The sequence below is a fragment of the Stegostoma tigrinum genome, chromosome 30, assembly GCF_030684315.1.
Source record: "Stegostoma tigrinum isolate sSteTig4 chromosome 30, sSteTig4.hap1, whole genome shotgun sequence".
Classification (NCBI taxonomy): Eukaryota; Metazoa; Chordata; class Chondrichthyes; order Orectolobiformes; family Stegostomatidae; genus Stegostoma; species Stegostoma tigrinum.
Window position 1 is genome coordinate 38,229,195 of NC_081383.1, and position 23,454 is coordinate 38,252,648.

The 23,454-nt window shown below is 43.1% G+C and overlaps 1 long non-coding RNA gene across 1 annotated transcript; it reads left to right on the forward strand.

Annotated features, from left to right (window-relative positions):
• Positions 1 to 508: 508 nt before the first annotated feature.
• LOC132206073 (uncharacterized) lies at positions 509 to 22,220 on the forward strand. The gene is made up of 2 exons (XR_009442802.1): positions 509 to 823; positions 21,927 to 22,220. It is a non-coding gene; the product is annotated as an uncharacterized LOC132206073 (long non-coding RNA).
• The last annotated feature ends 1,234 nt before the right edge of the window (positions 22,221 to 23,454 follow it).

Consider the following 23,454-nt stretch of genomic DNA (forward strand, 5'->3'; position numbering starts at 1 on the left):
ATGTAGACTATTTCAGTGATTAGAAACATGAAACTATCACAGATTGTTGTAAAAATGAACATTTGATTCATTAACACCAAACTGGAAAGGAGACCAGCCATCCTTACCTTAGCTATGATGCCTGTTTCTCCAGGGCAAGTACTGTGGGGGATTTATAACTGCTTTCTAAAATGGCTGAGGACACCATTCAGTGGTAGCAATTAGGGAATGAAAAGAAAGGGTGGCCTTGCCAACAGTGCCCCAAAATTTGGAAGATTATTTTGAAAAGTATGGGAAGTTTTTTAAGGTTCACTATAAATATGTTTTAACCCAGTCTATCCCCAGAAATGCAGCAAGGAGAATTCACACTGACCCTGGTAACATCACTCTCATTCACAGGGAGCTTTCGTTAGAGTGTGAGGCAAGGTTTAAGGAGATTTATTCCACATTTGCGTCCAAGTCAATCCTGTTTGATATGGACACTTGGGTTAAACTTAGAGAAATCGTTCTTTCACAGTCCTGACCATCTTCTCTCATCAGTGTCGACTTGATCAAAATTGAACATTTTAGTAAAAAGAGGATGTATCGTATGATCACACTGGAACACAATGTTCTTTCATACTTTGAGAAATGGGCCTCACATTCTTAAGCAACTCTCCAAATGACTTGCACTAACTGATTTGATTGTCAATAAACCAATTTGTTCTATTTGTCAATCAGCGATGCTATCACAGCATTGCAGGATGGGTCCTGGGAGTCTGTGTGTATACGAAGTAGGAGTACGAACTCAGAACTCAAACTGTGTGAGGGAGTGCTGCACATGGATGTTCAAGATCACTCCAAGGTGAGCTTACTGATGCAAGGGGTTATTTTCCTTTTGTGTTTCATTGTTCAGGTTGGTTTGATTGGATCTGGATGGATATTTCATTCTGAAGGAGTTTGGGTCTCAGGGTGTCTCTGGTGTGTTTCGGCGCAATGACATGACATGTTCTGGGAGACTGTGGTCATTTTGTTAGGAATTACAAGAGGAAGAGTGTCTGTTTAATCTCTGGTAACCCAACATTTTCAGATGCCGTGAATATCAGGTCTCAGTCCTGTTGATATTTCTTTATTATTCATTCCCATGGTTTGGCTTTCGCTAATTATGTTAATGTTTATTGCCCATACCTAGTTACACTTGAGGAGGTGGTGATGAGCTTGCAGTATATTTTCTGTAAATAAACCCACAATGCTGTTAGTTAGTGCAATTGGGGTTTGGAATCAATGACAATGAAGGAATCGTGATACACTTCCAAGTCAGAATGTTGGCTGGTTTGGAAGGGAACTTGAAGGTGGTGATCTTCCCATCTGCCTGCAGCCGTTGTCCTTCTAGTTAGAAGTGGTTTTGAGGTTGGAAAGTTTTGTATCAGGATCTTTGGAAAATTTCTGCAGTGTATCTTGTAGGCAGTACACACTGATGCTACTGAACATTGGTGGTGGAGGGTATGGGTATTTGTGGATGCGTTGGCCATCATGTAGGCTGCATTGTCCTGGATGGTATCAAATTTCTCACAAGGGTTCAGCAAAAGGGTCACCATTCCTGTGTTGATGCAAAAGCAAATGGAGCTACATTGTCTTGTTCTTTTGTTACACATTAGTTCATTAACGAGGATTCAAACTGCTGATACAGAATGTGACCAACACAGTGTGAGCTCTTGTGGCACATTGGAAGCATCCCTACCCTGAGCCAAGAAGCCCAGGTTCTAGTCCCAGCTGCTCAAAAAGACCAGTGCAATTATATTGCAGAACAGCTGACTAGCACTGTAACATTGCCACAATAACTTGAGCAGAACTGGAGGTAATGTTATCCTCACCGTTTCTTTAATTTTACCAGAGTTACTTTTTATTAACAAGCTGGAGTTTCATATTGAGCAGAGGAATTTCCAGGTAAGGAGTGGAGGGAGGAGGATCTGTCTATTTGTAACTGTTAATAAACAGAGCTAGTATCAGATTAACTCAGCCCCAGTCAGACTAGAGAGTCAAAATACCAATGTAGCCCTTACATGTTTCATTAAGAAACATGGGCAGAAAGAGAAATTGACACCAAGCAAGCAGGAGAAAAATGTGAGAAAAATATTATACAGGAAGATGATTTGCTCTGATGCTTGTATCTTTTCTTTGAATGATGTTGTTTCAGCTTGATGCCCACCACTGTAACACAAACACAATCACAACATAATTTTCAGGCTCAGTCCGAATTGCATTCTTCCTGCAATCTGCTGGTAATGATTTCGCCGCTCTGGGGAATCTTCCAAATTTAGGAATGATATTATTGATTCAGTTGAAACTATTTAACAGATGTAACTGAAGGATCTGATTAAAATCCTGAAGAGATCTCACTGCACCATGCCAACCATCCAAGGGATTTTGTCACAATTTGCAAAGGGAAAAATGTTCAACACTGGAGGCATCACTGGTGAACGAAGCTGCATGAAAGTAGCACTTTCTAACTACAGAGGTAACAAAGTGTAGAGCTGGATGAACACAGCAGGCCAAGCAGCATTTTAGGAGCAGTTATCTCTCTACTTACTAACTACATTCTGAAAGATGTTTGGAACTTCAGTTGATTTGACATACCATTGGATATTTCCATTTCTCCAGTGGAATGTCAGCACAGACAACATGTGTTAGTGACCTTCGTGGAGTGAAGGCGATGATGGATTATCTGACAGGTTTTCAATGTGGAAATACAATGAAAGGAGTTTTGCTGACCATAATCAAATTCTCATACAGAGTTCGCCAGGTCAGCCTGAAACTGAAGAAGAAGAAATTGCATTCAAAGATCCCAGAAGTCAAATATATTTACACTGAGCACTGACAGCAAAATATCTTTGCCTGCATCCCAAAATTAGTAAGTTATTGTCGTAAAGCAGCAATCAAAAGATGTAAAAACAGTGCAAGCATTTGTTGGAATCACCAACTAAATTTCATCAGAGTGTGCAACCTGATGCCAATTCACGGCCAAGGATATACTGAGGCATTGGGACACACAACATGAAGCAGCACCCATTAAAATCAAGCTTCAGAAGATGCTAACATCAGTGTTGAAATCCTATGACAAATGACGAAGTTATCCTGCAGTGTAGCACCAGTGAAGCAGTCAGGAGTGTGATGGAATACTCCCCACTTGCCTGGATGGGTGCAGCTTCAACAACACTCAAAAAACTGGTACCATCCAGGACAAAGCAGCTCGCTTGATTGACATTACATCCACAAGCATCCATTCCCTTCACCATCAACACTCAGTGACAGCTGTGTGTACTATCGGCAAGATGCACTGCAGAAATTCACCAAAGATCCTGAGACAGCACCTTCTAAACCCACTTCCATTGAGAAGGACAAGAGCAGCAGACATATGGGAATGCCACCACCTCCACGTTCCCTCTCCAAGTCACTCACCATCCTGACTTGGAAATATATCACTGTTGCTTCAGTATTGCTGGGTCACAATCCTTGCATTCCCTCCTTCAGGGCAATGTGGGTCAACCCATAGAATATGGACAGCAGCAGTTCAAGAAGACAGCTCACCACCACCTCCTCAAGGCCATCTCGGGTCGGGCAATGAAATGCTGATCAGCCAGCGACACCTATATCCCATGAGTAAATTAAAAAAGGGACATCCATGCAAGGCACCAGGAATTGAATCCAGTCCGTGGAAGGGAAATGATATGCTCTAACCACGGCCATAATGAACAACAATGTTAAGGACCACATCTACTAGAACAGCATCTAATAATTACCAGGCTAAGCAAGCTAATGCGCTACCAATGACACAGAACAACCTCCAGACTGTGGGTGAAGCTGGGAGCAGATCACTTTACACTCGCAGGGACCTGATTATATTGATACAGTAAATGATGATTCTCACTGCTGGGAGATGATTTCAATAACTATCAGTGAGATTACTGAATGCCTGTTAACACACTTCAGCAGTTTTGACATTCCTGACATTGGCCTGAGCGACAACAGCCCTCATTTTGTGAGTGAAGGAATCAGTCACATCATAAAATCCAAACTAAAACTGGTAACTCCAGGAGTATATCTCCTCCATCTTATCCCCAGTTAAATGCCGAAGATGGCAATGGGTATCATGAAAGAAATCATGAAACAACTGTGCAATTTCCATCCAGCAGTGTATAAGGTAATCCTCAAATGGAGAAAGACACCGACTGATGACATGGAAAGGTGCCCTGCACACTGACTGATGTCATGCTGCACACAAGGTGCTTTTCCAATTGCAAACGTGTTACTGAACCCAGAAATAGTGACAGGTGTGAGGGACAAAATCAAGGTCAAGCAGCAGAGCCCAAATTTCATTTTGAAAAGAAACTATTCGACTACTGTCAGAGATGATCTTTGGAGAACCTTTCAATGCTTTCAACAAACATTTGCTCAGCCAAATGTCAAATTTGGACCTCCCTGAAGCAGTTTACCATTTGAAAAATAAACAATCCGTTTTACACCCAACTGGAGAAGCTGCTCCTCAACTACAAGTATCTGATCAGGGAGGGGTGAAGGCACCATCTGCCCTCATCACACATCATTCATCAGACCAGGAGTTACCAGCAACCCAATAACTCAACAGCATAACAGCAGGTAGCATGGTATCAACATATCACACAGACATGAAACTACAACAAAATGAACAGCTAGCAGAAATAAAACGCATACATTCCATGAAGAGATTAGCAAGATTTAAGGACGATTACTGGTGAAATTTATATGCATACACCGCCAAATACATATTCAATTCCACTAGTAACTTGAATTGTACAGAATAATGTATTCAAGTTTCTTTTAGAAAAGTGGACATTGGGACTGAAATGAAATCTTGACTCTATGTTCCTGGTGGACTGCCATAGTCACAAGCTTCCCACCATTAAGCATGCACACTTTAGTTCACCAGTTCAGTGGTGACCAACACTGCGTTGCAAACTCAGAATATTTGTAACTGCTGATGGTCTGGGATGTCAAATTAGCTATGATTGCCTCAGTTTAAAACCATATGCCTCAAGAGCTTTTGATTTTTGACACTAAAGTCTTTTCAGCTGTGTGTGTGTGTGTGTGTGTGTGTGTGTGTGTGTGTGTGTGTGTGTGTGTGTGTGTGTGTGTGTGTGAAATTGTGTGAAGACTATACACAGTTGTGCCGTTGTTATGTCTCGCAGAGTTAGCAAACCTCTTTCACCAAAACAAACCTCTTTTGTCCCTCTTCCAGTGACAGAAGAAATTGCAAATGCATTCTTAAAGGTGCAGTAAAACAAGACAGGAATGGTGCTTCCACAGCATCACCCAAACCGACAATCTCGTTCGCATAAAAGTACGAGGACAGTAGTCACATGGGAACTCCATTTCAGCCAAATCCCTTCCAAGGCACAAACCATCCTGACTCAGATCCACATCAACATTCCTTAACTGTTTCTGGCCTGGAATTCCGCTCCCACAACAGCGCCCATGGCCTGCTGAGGTTCAAGAAGGCAGCTCGTTGCAGCATTCTCCAGAGCCATGAGGGATGGGCAATAAATATTAGCCTAGTACAATTTTTAAAAATTAATTAGCAGCATCTTAATTGGAAATAACTTTAGCCTTCTGCTAAAAATAATGCAAGGATGCGATCACCCAATCAGGTAGATCTTAAAGAGAGGAGCCAATTAGTCAGAGCTAATATTTCAAGTTAGAACTGAAGAAGAGTTACAAGACTTGAAATGTTGACTCTGTTATTCCTCCACAGATGCTACCAGACCTGATGAGTTTGTCCAGCAGTTTCTGTGTTTATTTGTTTGTTTCAGATCTTCATCATCCGCAGTATTTTGTTTGATTATTATGATGTGTGCGCTCACGCTGTGTCGGTTTTGAGTCTGTCTGTGCCAGATAGTTTAGGGCTAGGTTGTATTTTCCTCCTCCACATCCTAAGAGCATTTTCTGATCACCTGCTCTGAGTGTTGGCCATGCTGTTGAGCCTGTAAGTGATGTTCTCTCGGGCTCTCGTGTACGGATTGCAGTTCCCCTTCATTCAACATGTTGAGGGGACCTTCCAAACTTGGGAAAGAACTATCTAAAGTCTTGTAACAGCATTTAAAGGATGGGTCACTTTATCCAGGTGAGCTTTGCGAAGCGGATGTAATGACCTACTTGCTCCCCACACACCTAGATCAGGGCATCAAGATGGCAGCTTCTGTGGGATTTCTGATTGTGAAATAGAACAACTTCTGCATGAAGTGGGGAAATGAAGTGTTACAATTCAGGCAACTTCCCGGTATTCTGAACATTTGTTATTTTGTTGTAATCTTCAACCACAATTTCCAAACATGCTCCATTTATATTGTCAGTTCTCTTTGTCTTAATCTTTCAATAGTTGTTACAAATTCTTTCAGTTCCCAGTTGGGGGTAGAATTCCTTGGTGTTTCTACTGGTGGAATTATCAATGTTGTGGCGTTGCAGTGGGAGATGGTCTGAGGAAATTAATCCGACAGGAGTACGGTGTGGGACCTGGGTTCTATGGCATGCTGTTCAAAGGGTTGGCTTAGACTTGAAGGGCCGCGCGGTCTCTTTCCACACTGTAGGGGTTCCATGATTCTATGACTTGTGTCCAAGTTTGAGGCATTTTCATTATGAGGAAAGACTTGGACCCTTCATTAGAACCAAGAAGGTTATGAGAATTGGAGACAGCCTGCTGGTCTGACTCAGTAATTGATGAGGGAATAGGAGGTGGGCTGAGGGAACAATAAATGTGCACTCCACTTGGCAGAAGGTATTGGTGCTTTCTGTCAGAGCCAGGTCCAAGCAGCTGCCTTTGGCTCATATCCCTTCGTAGCTTTGTTTAACAAAAACTTATCAAGATCAGATTTAAAATGAGCAACTTTTTGTTCACCGGGTGTGAGTGTTGCTGGCTGGGCCACTCGATGTTACTGGGTCATAATTCTGAACTCACTTCCTGACATCACAGTTGCCAACTTATACCCCAAGATCTTCAGTGCTGCCTCAAAGTGCCAGGGACCCGGTTCAATTCCACCCTCGAGTGACTGTCTGTGTAGAGTTTGCCACATTCTCCCCGTGTCTGCGTGGGTTTCCTCCAGGTGCTCTGGTTTACTCCCACAGTCCAAAGATGTGCAGGCTCGGTGGATTGTCTGTGTTAAATTGCCCATAGTGCTCGGGGATGTGTGGATTAGCTGGGTTATGAGGGAGGGGTCTGGGGGGATGCTCTGAGGGCCGGTGTGGACTTGTTGGGCCTGTTTCCATATCCTAGGGATTCTATGATTCTGTGATGAAGGCGGCTGAGAACCACCTGGGATGTGATATTCACAGCGACCCAGCCAGTGACATCTGAATCCTACAAATGAATAAAGAGATAATAATGCACCCAGAGTGTCTCTGCGCACCCCCAGGTGTTTGTTTAATGATTCTGGTGCACTCACCTCCTCTCTGACCAGGGGTTTATTCCATCTATCGCACATTCTTTGTGCAGCAACATTGGAATGAGATCTTGGCTGATCTCCTTTGTGCATTGAAAAATTTCCTGATCGCAATCGTGGAAAATCTATTTCCAAATTTCAGTCAGCCTTATCTAAAAATAAGGTGTCTGCCTGGTGAAGCTACAACATAGGACTACTTGTGTGGCAAAGAGGAAAAGCAGTGAGTGATAGACTGGGCTATGTGATTCCAACAGAGCTGATCGACATCCACTTCATGAATGTGGAGAACAATTAAATAACTAAGAAGAGGATGAGGCTCCACAACTATCCACATCGTCAATGATGGGGGAGCCTCACACGTCTGTGCCAATTACAAGACTGCAGCATTTGTATCTACCTTCACTCAGAAGCGTGAAGTGGATGATATACCTCAGCCTCTGACTGAGGACCCCAGCATCCCAGGGGATGGTCTTCAACTGATTCCATTGCCTCAAAGTGAAATCAAGAAACAGCTGATGGTACTGAGTGCAGCAAAGCCATTGGCCCTGATAACATTCCAACTATGTTACTGAAGACACGTGCTCCAGAACTGGCTGCAGCCTTTTGCTGAGCTATTCCAGTGAAGTGATAACACGAGCATCCATCCGGAAATGTGAGAAATTGCTAAAAGTTGTCCCGTCCACAAAAAAAAGGACATTTCTGCATACCACCTCATTAATCTTCTCTTGATCAGGAGCAAAGTGAAGGAAAGGGTTATTGACAATGCTAACAAGTAGCACCTGCTCAGAAATAAACGATTCATTGATGCTCAGTTTGGTTCCACCAGAGACACTCAGTTCCTGAGCTCATTATAACCCTGATGCAAAATGCTGAACTCCCGAAGTGAAGAGATATTTTCAGATCTAGACATCAAGACAACACTTAACCAAGTGTGGCATGAAGGAAGCTTAGCACAACTGGAATCAACGGGAATCAGGGGGAAAACTCTTTTCTGGTTAGAGTCACATCTGGAACACAGGAAAATGGTTATGGTTGTTGGAGGTCAAACATCTCAAACCCAGGACATCTCTGCAGGAGTTCCTCAGGATAGTGTCCTCGGCCTGTCCAACTGCAACCGCTTCATCAATGACCTTCCCTCTACCATTATATTTGAAATGGAGAAGTTCACTCATAGTTCTGCTCAGCACCAGTTGCAATGCCCCAGGGCCGAAACAGTCCACCGCAACATGCCGCAGACCTGAACACACGCTGACTTTTGCTGAAAATTTGCAAGTAATGTTTGTGCCTGGCAATGACCATCTCCAAAATGAGAGAATTCAATCACTGTCCCTTGACATTCAATGGCATCACCATTTCCAAATCTTCCACTGTCACCATCCTGGGGTTACGTTTGAGCCAAAATGGACCTGGGCCTATCATATAAAGACTGTGGCCAAAGATCATACCAGGGTCTGTAATCAGATAGGGGCTGAATAACTCACCTGGTGACTCTCTTAAAAAACATCCACCATTAACAACGCATAAATCAGGAGTGTGTTGGAATACTTCCCAGTTGCTTGGATGAGTGCAGCATCATCGACACTCAAGAAGCTTGACACCATCCAGACAAAATAACCCTCTTGATTGGCACAAATATTCATAGTGTGGAGCTGGAGGAACACAGCAGGCCAGGATGCATCAGAGGAGCCTCCAGCTCCACACAGTGTTGTCTCCAACTGTAACGCCTGCAGTTCTTGCTATCTTTGAGTGAGTTATACACACAGACATACATACACACTCACATCCATAGACCGTGGCCAAATGCATACAGGCGCACACACACATAGGGGCAGCTTATCACAGTCAGACTGTGGTCTAAAGCCAATGCAGTCCTGGAGACCAAGCTGTCATTCAAAAGTGTGCCAGTGGGGTTTGTGTGGTGAGTGGGTAATTACTGCAAAATGTTGGTTGGGGGAGGGTAAACAATGTTGCTGGGAAAATCAGGTATTTATAAAGGTGGGGACAAGATCTGCAATAGACTTTCTCCAAGGGTATGGGCTGTGCAATACCAGACGGTGCAGTGTGCTATGGGAAGGAGCTGTTTGTGGCAGTGACCATGAAGGTGTAACACTGGGGTTCAGGGAACTGCCGATTGTTAGATGCAGTGATCGGAAAGTGAGAATGGCAGAACAATGGTCTGTCCATCTGCCTAACTGGAAAGAACAGAGAGGCCCGCTGGTCTTCGAAGGCAAAAATTTAATATTGAGTTCAATGCATTCAGATTATGAACCCAATCCCATTCCTTCCCTTGCTTTTAGTCTTACGTGTTGCATTCTCTGCCACCATGTCCTCTTCCCCCTCCCCTCACTCCGGTGGGACTATCTGCTCTTTCCTGTCTGCCAGTTAGACATGAAATTGTTCTGCCATTCTCGCATTTCGATCACTTAATCTGCACGCTCAGCAGCCTGTCTCCAACAGCACTCCACCCCCAACCTACTATTGCACAGATACTGCTCCCTCTGCACTTTGTGTCAGCTCTGATGAAGAGTTATCTGGATTTGAAACATTAGTTTGCTCTTTCTATCTGCTTGGATGCTGCCTGGCCCACTGTGGTCGCCAACATTTTTTGTTCTCAGTGCAGATCCCAGCATCTGCAGTAATTTTCAACAATGTTGTGTAATAATTTCATGTCACCTCCTCAATTTAGTTAGCAACAAAAGTTGAAAGGAGCAGGAATGGGCCATTCAGCCCCTCAAGCATTTTTCTACCCTCTATGTCAACACGGCTTTGTGAGGGCTAGGTCATGCCTTACAAACCTTATCGAGTTTTTTGAGGATGTGACTAGAAAGGTTGATGAGGGTCGAGCTGTGGATGTGGTGTATATGGACTTCAGTAAGGCATTTGATAAGGTTCCCCATGGTAGGCTCATTCAGAAGGTCAGGAGGAATGGGATACAGGGGAACTTAGCTGCTTGGATACAGAATTGGCTGGCCAACAGAAGACAGCGAGTGGTAGTAGAAGGAAAATATTCTGCCTGGAAGTCAGTGGTGAGTGGAGTTCCACAGGGCTCTGTCCTTGGGCCTCTACTGTTTGTAATTTTTATTAATGACTTGGACGAGGGAATTGAAGGATGGGTCAGCAAGTTTGCAGACGACACAAAGGTCGGAGGTGTCGTTGACAGTGTAGAGGGCTGTTGTAGGCTGCAGCGGGACATTGACAGGATGCAGAGATGGGCTGAGAGGTGGCAGATGGAGTTCAACCTGGATAAATGCGAGGTGATGCATTTTGGAAGGTCGAATTTGAAAGCTGAGTACAGGATTAAGGATAGGATTCTTGGCAGCGTGGAGGAACAGAGGGATCTTGGTGTGCAGATACATAGATCCCTTAAAATGGCCACCCAAGTGGACAGGGTTGTTAAGAAAGCATATGGTGTTTTGGCTTTCATTAACATGGGGATTGAGTTTAAGAGTCGTGAGATCTTGTTGCAGCTCTATAAAACTTTGGTTAGACCGCACTTGGAATACTGCGTCCAGTTCTGGGCGCCCTATTATAGGAAAGATGTGGATGCTTTGGAGAGGGTTCAGAGGAGGTTTGCCAGGATGCTGCCTGGACTGGAGGGCTTATCTTATGAAGAGAGGTTGACTGAGCTCGGTCTCTTTTCATTGGAGAAAAGGAGGAGGAGAGGGGACCTAATTGAGGTATACAAGATAATGAAAGGCATAGATAGAGTTGATAGCCAGAGACTATTTCCCAGGGCAGAAATGGCTAGTACGAGGGGTCATAGTTTTAAGCTGGTTGGTGGAAAGTATAGAGGGGATGTCAGAGGCAGGTTCTTTACGCAGAGAGTTGTGAGAGCATGGAATGCGTTGCCAGCAGCAGTTGTGGAAGCAAGGTCATTGGGGTCATTTAAGAGACTGCTGGACATGTATATGGTCACAGAAATTTGAGGGTGCATACATGAGGATCAATGGTCGGCACAACATTGTGGGCTGAAGGGCCTGTTCTGTGCTGTACTGTTCTATGTTCTATGTTCTATGTTCTATGAGGTCTGTGGCCAAGCCCAAGCACCTGCCTTTGGCTCATATTCCTTCATAGCTTTGTTTAACAAAAATTTATTGACTCAGATTTAAAATGAAGAACTTTTTGTTTGTGGGATGTGGGCATTGGTGGCTGGGCCAGCATTTAGTACCCATGAGAGAAGCAATCTGATAACACACTCCGCACTAGAGTTGGACCAAGCCAAATAACCAGTGTGGAAACACCTTTCAAGATCTGAAGTATTTTCTTATGTTAGCATCTGAGCTACATCCTACTTGTTTCCAATATTGATCTGGAGTAGTCTCCAAAAATGCAGTTTAGTGTCATATTCAGAAGTAAAATTAGAATCGCAGCATTAGTGCTCCAGTAGTGAAGCAAATGTTGGTTTTGTTTTATTTACTCACTGTTGGCGGCAAGGCAGGCTGTACTGAGCTCTTTGAGACCTCGAAAAACTCTGCTGGGAAATTATGAGGTCCGTGTGTACAAGGGTTAATCAAACATGGTTTAAGGGCATGCACCTAAAATGAGGTGTTGTTCAGGAATGTTATTTCTGTAGACAATTACACACTTCACAGTTCCCTGATGCTCTTCTTCATCTGCATCCAAGGGACTGGTTTTCTAAAATATTTGAATTGCAGTTGGAATTCTAAAAGGAGAAAAGTGATGGCCTCAGATGCCTGTTAAGGAAAGCCACTTCGCTCAAAATAAAAGTAAAAAATGAAATTTAAGTGAAAAGTAGAATCGGTATGCATATACAGGAACCTGAACAGGCTTATTAGAATAATTTGATATATAAACAAAAAAAATCCCTTTTTGGCATTTCAGTTGCATTTTGCAGAATGTTTAAACATGATCTTAAATCCAGTGACTAATTACTCCAAGCTTTCCCATACGTGTACAGACCAGTTTTAGGTTTATGTTGTTTGTTCTTCCAGCCACAAGCAGTTTATTCCTCTGTCCTGTTCCTTGTCTGGAATGCGGCATGGAACCATTGAAGCAGCAAAGGACCTAAATAAGCTATTGACTATAGCCCTTTGACAGGACTCTGGTGCTCTAATTACAGCCTATCCTAGTGCTGTGCTGATATCCCTTTGCTCCTGGCTGAATAAGGAATTCATGTTACCTTATTGATAAATAGTGGTATGCGTGGCCAAGTTAGAGGCAACAGGATACTGTGATTTGGCTGATAGAAACAACAGCACCAGGATGAGGTAGTGGCTGGTGAGAGAGTCAATCATATCCAAGAAATGGTGGGAATGAGTGCTCGAAACGGCACTGGAAAGTACGAGTTTGTTTTCCTGATGTTTGCTTACCAGGGTTCATCTTTGGGCATCTTCATGTTCAGTTTTTGTGGAACAAGGCAAAATCAGTTGCTTTCAGGTAAATTTCTCCTTCCTCAGTGAGGACAAATCTGCAGATGACTGAGGTGAGTCAAATACTATGAATGATAATTGAAAACTGCAATCTCCAGTGTGGAAGCAGCTATTCTCCTCTGGATGGATGCCTGAAAGATGAAGTAACATTGCTCAGATAGAAAGAATTCTGTATATTCCTACTTATAAGGCTGGTTAAGCCCATTTGTGACTCCCTTTAATATAAAAACAGATAGTATATGACATGCTGAGCCAGGAGAAAATTGGCACAGGATTTATAAGATGAGTGAGATGAATGCTTGACTTAAAGACAAGTATGATAGAAATGGGTTTGGATTCATGAGGCATCAAACACAACATTGGGGGAATGGTGAACTATACTATACCATCTTTAGCTGAACTGTGTTGCAGCAAGAAATCTTGAAACTATGGGCTTCAGGTATGTAATTCTTTAAAAATTGCATCCCAGGTTGACAAGCTGCTAAGAAGGCATCTAACATGCTTGCCTTCATCGCTCAGACCTTTAAGTGTCGGAGTTGTACGTCATGTTGAGGTTGTACAGGACATTGGCGAGGTTTCTTTTGGAATATTGTGTCCCGTTCTGGTTGCTCTGCTGTGGGAAGGAAATTATTAAATTGGAGAGGGTCAGAATAGATTTACCAGGATAATGCTGGGAAGGGAGGGTTTGAGACAGAGAAACAGGCTGAATAGGTGGGAGTTTTATTTACTGGAGCACAGGAGGTTAAGGGGTGACATTATAAGGGTTCATAAATCACGAGGGGAATAGATAAGGCAAGAAGGAAGGATCTTTTTCCGAGGATGGGGAGTTCAAAACTCAGAGGCTTATTTTTAAGGTAAGAGGGGAAAATTTTAAAAAGGACACGAGGGTCATCTTTTTTGTACAGAGGGTGTATTGTGTGTGGAATGAAGTGGCAGGGGACGCTGTGGGTGTGGGTAGAGGTATTACATTTAAAAGACATTTGGATAAGTACGTGAATAGAAAAGGTTTGAGGGAATAGGGACAAATGCAGGAAAGTGGGACTAGTTTAGTTTGGGTACATGGTTGGCATGGACTAGTTGGACTGAAGGGTCTATTTCCATGCTGTATGATTCTAAAAATCACCTACATCGCTGTAGCTCTAGAAACGCATATAGGCCAGACCAGGTAATGATGGCAGGTTTGCTCCGTAAAAGACTTTAGTGAAGCATATAAATATTTCCCCAACAATCGTTTCATGGTCAGACATAGACTCTGAATTCCGGATTATTATTGAATTCAATGAGTTTTGTCAAGCACGAGCTGTGTGTCATGAAACCAGGGTAGGAGAGTGGGCCAGAAGGGGCAGATGGAAATTAATGTGGGAAAGTGTGAGGTTTAAAGACTTTGGTATGAAGTCTCAAAATGTAGCCCAGTTAAGAAAAAGGGCTTTGGAAATCTGAAACACAAAGGATCTTAGGAGTCCTGGTTCAGAATTCTCTTAAGGTGAACATGCAGGTTGATTTGATAGTTAGAAAGACAAATGCAATGTTAGCATTTATTTTGAGAGGGCCACAATACAAGAGCAGGGATTCACTGCAGAGGCTGAATAAGGCACTTGTCTGACCACATTTGAAATATTGTGAATAGTTTTGGGTTCTGTATCGAAGGATGGATGTGCTGGCCTTGTAGGGGTCGAGAGGAAGTTCACAAGAATGGTCCCAGGAATGAAGGGCTTGTCATACAACAAGCAGTTGAGGACTTTGGGCCTGTACACAATGGAGTTGAGAAGGATGAGAGGGATCTCATTGAAACTTACAGAATACTGATAAGAGTGGATGTACAGCAAATATTTCAACTGATAGGAGAGACTAAGACACCAGGGCATAGCCTCAGGGTGAAGGGACAACCCTTTAGTACTGAGATAGGAGGAATTTCTTCAGGAAGAGGGTGGTGAACCTGTGGAACTCATTTCCGCAGAAGGTTGTGGAGATCAAGTCATTGAGTGTAGTTAAGACAAAGACGGGTATGTTTGTGATTATAAGGGGAACAAGGGTTAAGGGGAAAAGGCAGGAGGAAGGGTTGAGAAGCATACCAGTCATGACTGAATGGTGCAGCAGCCCTGACGGGCCAAATGGCCCAATTTTGTTCTCGTATATTATGGTCTCATGGTCTAAGGGCCAGGTGATAATGTGGCCAACCACAAGTGCCCACTTGCAGAAATAAATTAATCGATGATCCTACAGGGGGCCCTTTGGTAAGATGTAAACCTGACACTTATAGATTGGAGAAGTCATTGTGTCATTTCTAGCACTGGACCAAGGCCCTAGTATAGAACCCCAGGGTTGCTTACTTCCTCTGTATCCTCAATCCAGGCTGCCTTTGTCAAGTGTGGGGCATAGCTGAACTTTGATGATGAAGATTGATTAAGTTAGGACTTCTGCTTGACGGGAAGAAGACTGAGAGGACATGTGATAGAAGTTTTCAAAATCATGATCGGCCTGCATAGAGTAAAGATAGCAATGTAGAAAATAGGTGCAGGAGTAGGCCATTTGGCCCTTCACTATAATCGTGGCTGATCATGCAATCTCAGTATCCCATTCCCACCCTCTCCCCATCCTCCTTTATCCCGTTATCCACAAAGGCCACGTCCTGTTCCTGCTTGAATATATCGAATGAACTGGCTCCAATAGCTTTCTGTAGCAGAAAATTCCACAGGCTCACAACTCTCTGAATGAAGAAATTCTTCCTCATCTCAGTCCTGAAAGGATTACCCCTTTTACTCTTACACTGTGACCCCTTGTCCTGGACTTCCCCAACATTGGGAATAGTCTTTCCACATCAGTCCCATCAGGACTTTGTATGTTTCTTTGAGATCCCCCTCATTATCCTAAGTTCCAGCGAATGCAGGTCAAGTCAACCCAATCCTTGCTCATATGTCAGCCCTGCCATCCCAGGAATCAGTCTGGTGAACCTTCACCAGACTCCCCGTGTAGCAAGAATAACCTTCCTCAGGCTGGGAGACCAAAACTACACACAATACTCAAGGTGTGGCCTCACCAAGGCCTTGTATAACTGCAGCAAGACATCCCTACTCTGATACTCAAATCCTCTCACTATGAAGGCCAGCATGCCAATAACTTTCCTTACTGCCTGCCACATCTGTATGCCAACCTTCAGTAACTCTTCTGCCATGGCACCCAGGTCTTGTTGCACCTGCCCTTTTCCTAAACTGCTGCCATTCAGATAACTATCTTCCTTCCTGTTTTTGTGGTTGAAGTGGGTAACCTCACATTCAATCACATGATATTGCACTTGCCAAGTATTTGCTGACTCAGCCAGCTGCCCAAGTCACCCTGAAGCCTCTTAGCATCCTCTTCACAGCACACGCTGCCACCTTGCTTAGTGTTTTCTGCAAACTTGGAGATATCACCTTCATTTCCTTTGTCCAAATTGTTAATGTACATTGTGAACAGATGGGGTCCCAGCACTGAAACCTGTGGCACACCATCTGTCACTGCCTACCACTCTGAAAAGGACCCATTTACCCAAACTCCGTGCTTCCTGTCTCCCAACCAGTTCTTTACTCATGGCAATACATTGCCTCCAATACCATAAAAGCTGGCTAATTTTGCCGACTAATCTCTTGTGTGGAACCTTGTCAAAAGCCATTTGAATGTTCAGACACACAACATCTACTGATTCACCCTTGTCTACTCTACTGGTCACATCGTCAAAAAATTCTGGAAGATTTGACAAACGTGATTTCCTTTTAATGAATCCATACTGACTTGCACTGATCCTGTCACTGCTTTCCAAATGCTCAGTTATTCCATCCTTAATGATTGACTCCGGCATTTTCCCCACCACCAATGTCAGGCTAACTGATCTGTAATTCCCCATTTTCTCTCCTTTTTCAACGTGTGGGATTCCATTTGCTACCCTCTAGTCCATTGGAACTGTTCCAGAGTCTACAGAATGCTGGAAAATGATCACCATTACTTCTACTATTTCTCAGGCCACTTCCTGAAGTACTCTGGGATGCAAAGCATCAGACCTTAGGGATTTATTAGGTTTTAATCCCAAAAACTTTCCCAAATATCATTTTCTGTCAAATAAGGATTTCCTTCAGGCCCTCCTTCATGCTTGGCCCTCTGCCCACTGGCATTTCCTGAAGATTATTTGTGTCCTCCTTAGTAAAGACACATCCAAAGTATTGCTTAACTGGTCTGCCATTTCTTTGTTGTCCATTATGATTTCACCTGATTCAAACTGCAAGGGACCTACTTCTGTCTTCACATGTCTTTTTCTCTTCACATATCAGTAGAAGCTTTTGCAGCCAGTTTATTTCTGTTTTCCACCAGCTTACTTTCATCTTCTATTTTCCCTTTGCGAATTAAACCATTTGTCCGCCTGAGCTGAAGTTTAAATTTCTCCCAGTCCTCAGGTTTTCAGCGGTTTCTGTTGAACTTTTATGCCTTCTCTTTGGTTTTAGATAGAGAGAAACTATTCTCTCTCATGAAAGAGAAAGAGAATGAGAGGGTATAGATTTAAATTAATGTGGAAAAGAAATGAGAATGATGTGAGAAAAACTTATTTACCCAGTGAATATTGCGAGTCTGGAATGCATTGCCTGGAAATGTGAGCGAAGCAGGTTCAATTAAAGCATTCAAGAGAGGCATTGGATAAATATTTGGACAGAAATGGAGTGCAGGGATATGGAGAAGGGGCAGGAGGCTGGCACTAGAGAATAGAACTGATGCAGATGTATTGGACTGTATGGCTTCCTTCTGCATGGTAACAATTCTGTGATTCTCTGATATGTATCTATGGTTGCTCGCATCAAGCATCCCCCAGCCTTTTAGGATTCTCAAGGCACCACCCCAATCCACTTGCAGGATGCTTTTAAGCTTAAAATCAGTGTTTTATGTTTCTCTGGTATTGAAATATTGCTGCATGGATACAGTACGTGCCAAGCTCACAGAATGGACCAGGCTGCATCTCAGGGCTGTTTGCTAACTCTCTTGGCAATCACTCACTGTGAGACTATCTGGATGTTCACAGCATCCCTGCCATGCCACATTGCATTTTGTCACCTCAGCCAGAATTACATTGCTCTCAGAATTTCTGTCTTGCATTGCATTTCCGTGCAGACACAAAGCCTGGATGCTTGTGCAAGGAAGATCGCTCTCAGCGAATGCATAAAATGTCAGGCAGCCCATCACTGGTCTTGGCTCTTTCTGCCAAATTGTGTGTTGTCCACTCCTGGAGCGACAGAAAGGGAGGGATAGAGTGAGATGAAAGTGGGTGATACAGTAGCTAGTGCTGGTGCAGGTGGGGCAGAGTGCTGGGCAGAGTAGAGATGCCGTATAGTTTGCAGAATCAGGGCTTGGGTGGGTGAGGACAAGTGAGAGAAAATAAGTAATAGGAACAGGATTAGGCCATACTGCCCCTTGAGCCTACTCCACCGTTCAACTGGGTCATGGCTGGCCTGACTTTCCTCACATCCAATTTCCGACATTTTCTCATAATTTTTGCTTCTCCAACTGATCAAGAATCCATTTGTCTCAGCTCTAGATGCACAAACTCTGCCCTCACAGCTCTCTGTGGCAAGGAATTCAAAAAAGTCACAACCTTCTGAGAGAAGAAATTCCTCTGTATGATAGTCTTAAATTTGCACCACTACATTCTCAGACTATGCTCCCTGGCCCTAGACTGTTCCATGAGGGCAAACAGCCTCTCAAGATTTGCCCTGTCAAAGCACTTAAGAATCCTATATGATTCCTGGAGGTCACCTCTCACTCTTCTACATTCCAGTGAGTACAGTCCCAACCTGTTTAGTCATTACTCAAATGACAATCGCTCCATAACTGGGAGAATCCTAGTGAACTTTCTCTGAACTGCCTCCAGTGAAATGATATCTTTCCTTAAATAGGACCAAAATTGCTCACAGTACTGCTTGTGGTTTCAACAGGACCAAAGATCCTTGGAATTTGGAGAAGGACCAGAGGATTGGAAAACTCCCAATGTGTCACCCCTACTCAAAAGGGTAGAGGGGCAAAAAACAAGTAACTGTAGCCCTATTGTTGGAAAACTGTTGGAATCAGTTACGAAGGAAGTCGCCACAGAGCATTTGGAAAATCATCATCTGATGACGTAGAATCAGCAGGACTTCGTGAAAGGGAAATGGTGTCTCAGAAACTTAGAGTTCTTTGAGGAGGTCTCAATCAGAGTGGGTAGAGTGAAGCCAGTCAGTATGTTGCATTAGGATACCCAGAATGTGTTAGACAAAGTTGCTGTCTACAAAGTGATACACAATTTGCCTTCATCTGCCAGGCCTGGGCAAATGCACAAGCCATATCTGACAGCGCCAGACTGACAGCACTCAGCCGAATGCACCGCAGAATTTAAAGATCATGCCTGAGCGAGTGATGCAGATATCCTAGCTCTGGGAGGTCCTTCCTGGTGAGCAGTAGGATCAGGCAAAAGCATTGTCATAGGGTAAGGGGAGGTAATGAATTGCACTTGGGATGATTTGGTAAGAAATCTTACCAGGCCTCTCAGTGAGGTATCCTCTGTGAGACTCAACAAAATTGACACAGAGCCAAATTATGATAAGATTCAGCCACAGAATTGCCCATTATGTCTGCACTGGGTCCTGGCACGTTTTAACTTGGTGCCAATCAAATGCCTTTGCAGTGTAAACCTGCAGACACTTTGCAATGGCCTCTGATGTGCCTCCGTTGAATTTGTCTCCACCACACAGCATTACAAAGATATTAACAGGGATTGATTTGCTGTGATGTTGGTGTAACTTGATTGAAAGTGGACACATTGACTTAACACACTCTCAATTCCAACAATCTATTTATGCTTGGTGTAGAGCATCTAGACTTGAAACGTTAGCTTGCTCTCTCTCCATGGATGCTGCCTGACCTGCTGTGATCTCCAGAATGTTTTGTTTTCAGCACAGATTCCTGCATCTGCAGAAATTTGCTCTGATCTATTTGTGTTTGCCTCCAAGCTGCTGGCAAATATAGGGATAGTCCAAGTTTGGGGATAGCATTCCTGATGTTGTTAACAATATTTATCGGATTGGATCTATCTAATTAAAGGACAAGTCAATTTTTCCAGGTGAACATTGTGAGGATGATGTAAAGGCTTGTTTGGTCCCTGCAGACTTAGCAGAGAGCTTCAGGATGGCAGTGTCTGTCGGATTTCTGATTTTGCAATAGAACTGCTGCTGCATGAAGTGGGGACATGAGGTGTTAAAATTCAGGCAACTTCCCAATATTCTAAATATTTGTTAACTTAGTTTCTAATTTCCGTTAAACCACAATTTCTAAACATCCTCCATTTCTTTTGTCATTTCTCTGGTTGCATTGTTTTGATCGAACTGTAACTGTTACAATTTCACACTTTATTTCAGTGAGTGGGGGAGAAACCCATTCGGGAATTTATTTATTCATTTATTAATCCCACTCGTGTTAAAGGGTGAGACACTTGAGTTCTGAGGAAAGACTTGGGTTCTTCGTTTGAACTAACAGCTGCTGTGGTGGGGATTTGAACACATGTCCTCAGTGGTTCAAAAAGGGCTCGAAAAACAACTCCTGAATAAATTGTGTTTTGCTTAACAGAGTAGTTTGAGCAAACAAATTGCATCTGGAACACCGCACTTACAATTACCTCTAAAATAAGAAATTTAGAATCTAGACTGTCTTCTGAATAGTTTAAGGGTGTTAGGTCTGATTCACAAGAGCTTTGTGATTTGAGGGGAAGTATGTCGCCATGATGGAGGGAAATCATGGCAGGTTCTTTTTTAACTGCTTCCCATTTGTAGAGTCTATTTTTCTCACTTTTTGCCTCAGTGCACTCTACGTCATTTCTCCTGATCTGGGAGATGACTGACTTCCAGACTGGGCCGCACATCGGTGAGCAGGATCACAGAAACGGGATGATTCCTACTCTATAACTTTGCCTGTAATTAGGATCTGACAGCACATGGATGGCCATGTTTCACATAGTGAAGCTGACCTTGCCCCTCTGTCCCCCACTATCCATTTTTGATCTGAATACCAGGTGACCATTAAACTGTTTGGACAATTTGTAGATATATCCTCTGCCTTCTTCTGATGTTTGTCCAGTACTTGAACATCTCTCATTTCTGTGTTTGTATTCAAGATCTGTAGATCTGGACAGACATTTCATTCTAAGAGGTCCATTCCCAAGGTGGCTCAGCTGTGACATGTGGTGTTCCAGGGGACAGTGCTCATTCAGTGAGAACCTACACTCTGAACTCCTGTTCAACTCTGGAGCCCCCCTTTCTGCTGGATACTGTATCAGGTGTTGCTGCCGTTAAAAGGCACTGAGGCTTTGTTCTCGGAAATGTACCTGAGGGGATTATATGATTTAAATCAAGAAAATAGAATACTTACTCCATCAGCATGTTGTAGGATGTGAAAGGAAGAACGCCTTTGTAATGACTCTTGATAATGATGACTATTCTTCTTCTTATAAAATCCATTAGCATTAATAAACATTGTCCTAGTTGAGATAACAAAGTGTAGAGCTGAATGAACACTGCAGGCAAAGCAGCATCTTAGGAGCACAAAAGCACAGAATCTGATGAAGTGCCCAGGCCCGAAACATCAGCTTTTGTGCTCCTCAGGTGATGCTTGGCCTGCTGTGTTCATCCAGCCCCACACTTTGTTATCTCAGATTCTCCAGCATCTGCAGTTCCTGCTATCTCTGTCCTAGTTGAGTTGGTTGAGTCTGAAGCCATGGAGGAACCCAAAGTGAATCTATTGGTAGGTCTTATACATTGTCATCAATGAAACTTGACCTTTATTGAGGGACCCAAGACTGAACCTTTGCATAGAAATCCAATGAACTAAGGGCAGCCCCAAAAGTATTCTTGGCTACCTTGTATTATGAGAAAAGTTAAGATGGCCTATCTGATTGTTCTTGAATACTTTTATTTATCTCTCAAGCAAGAGTTAACAGACATGGCTAATACGTCATATCAATTGATATAACAGACATCAGATTCTGCTGTGGGGGTATATGATCATCAGGACTCTTCCTTGCCTTTTTTATCTGAAACATTTTATGTTTTCTTCTACCTCACTTTAGTCTCCATCGGCGTGCCTGGCATTGGCGGTGGTGAAGGTGAATGGGGCCTAATGGCGAAGATGGTACCTGAGGATCGGCAGCTTCAATGTTGGTTGGGTCTGGCGAGGCAGCGGTGGCGGTGGTGGTTCTGAGCTGGGTCAGAACTCGTACACAGCTGGACTCCTCTTGAAGCTATCGCTTTTCGTTTTCTCTCTCTTAAACTATCAAAATGGTGCTGGATTATGGTGACAAATGAAAGATTTTCATGTGTATTTTACAATGAAATACAGTAATAATAAACCTTTCACTCATGAATTAATGGTTCTTTTACTCATTATCTTTTGGATACTCTATATTATCTCTTTGGGTAAAGAACAATAGTTTATTTTATATAAGGTGCTATTGTAAGCTACTTTTTCAGCTTAATGTCATTGAGGGCATACAAGAGACAGAGTGAGGTGGCTGGTAGATTTAGAGAAGTAATGACACAGCAGGATCAGGCCAGATAGGTAGATGGCTGTCACAAAAAGTAAGAAGGTAATTCAGAAGTCTCTCAACTTTTTTGAAGAGTGATTGTGTGTGGAATGAACTTCCAGAGGAAGTTGTGGATACGGCGACAATTACAATGTTTAGAAGTTTTTGAATAAGAAATACTTGGACAGATTTGGGCCATGTGCAGGCAGATGGGATTACTTTAATTTGGGATGATGGCCAGCATGGACTGATTGGTCTGAAACATCTGTATTTGAGCTGTCTGACCCTACAATTCCAACCACATATCCGAAAATAATCTGATCCCATTTGCCAGCGTTTGTTCTATAGACCTCTAAAAGCTTCCTTTTCATGTAACCATCCAGATGTCTTTTAAATGTTGTAATTGTACCAGCCTCCACTTCTGCTGCCAGTTCAATCCATCCACACACCATCGTCTGCATGAAAAAGTTATCCCTTAGATCCCTTTTAAATCTTTCCCCTCTCCTCTTTAACCCATGCCCTCTAGTTTTGGGCTCTACTGAGGTAAAAACACCTTGGCTATTCATCCTACCCTTTGTAGAATCATAGAATATTACAGTACTGATGAGATCCTTTGGCCCATTAAGTCAGTACCAACAAAAATACTTTACGACCTAGACTAGTCCCATTCTCCCACACAAGGCTCACAACCTTGATTTTTCTGACAGTTCAAGTGTTCATCCATAAATACAGACATGAAGTTCTTATTTAATGCACAGACAGTTTGCCCCAGTGGTCCCAAATAGGCCCTCTTCTTTCCATATTCATTCCCTTTCCCTTGAAAAACTTGTAGAATGTTTGGGATGCTCCCTCATCTTACCCACCAGCAAGACTATCTTCTTTGCTGTTCTAATTGCTTTCCTGATATCTCCCTGCACTTTCTCTACTCCTCGAGGAACTCCATTGTTTTTCTCTCTTTGTACCTTTTATACATCTCTCTTTTCCTTTCCATCCAGTTCCGAATATTCTGAGACATCCAGCATTCTCCAGGCTTGTTGCTCTTACATTTCACCTGAAAGAGAACATGTTGAGCTCG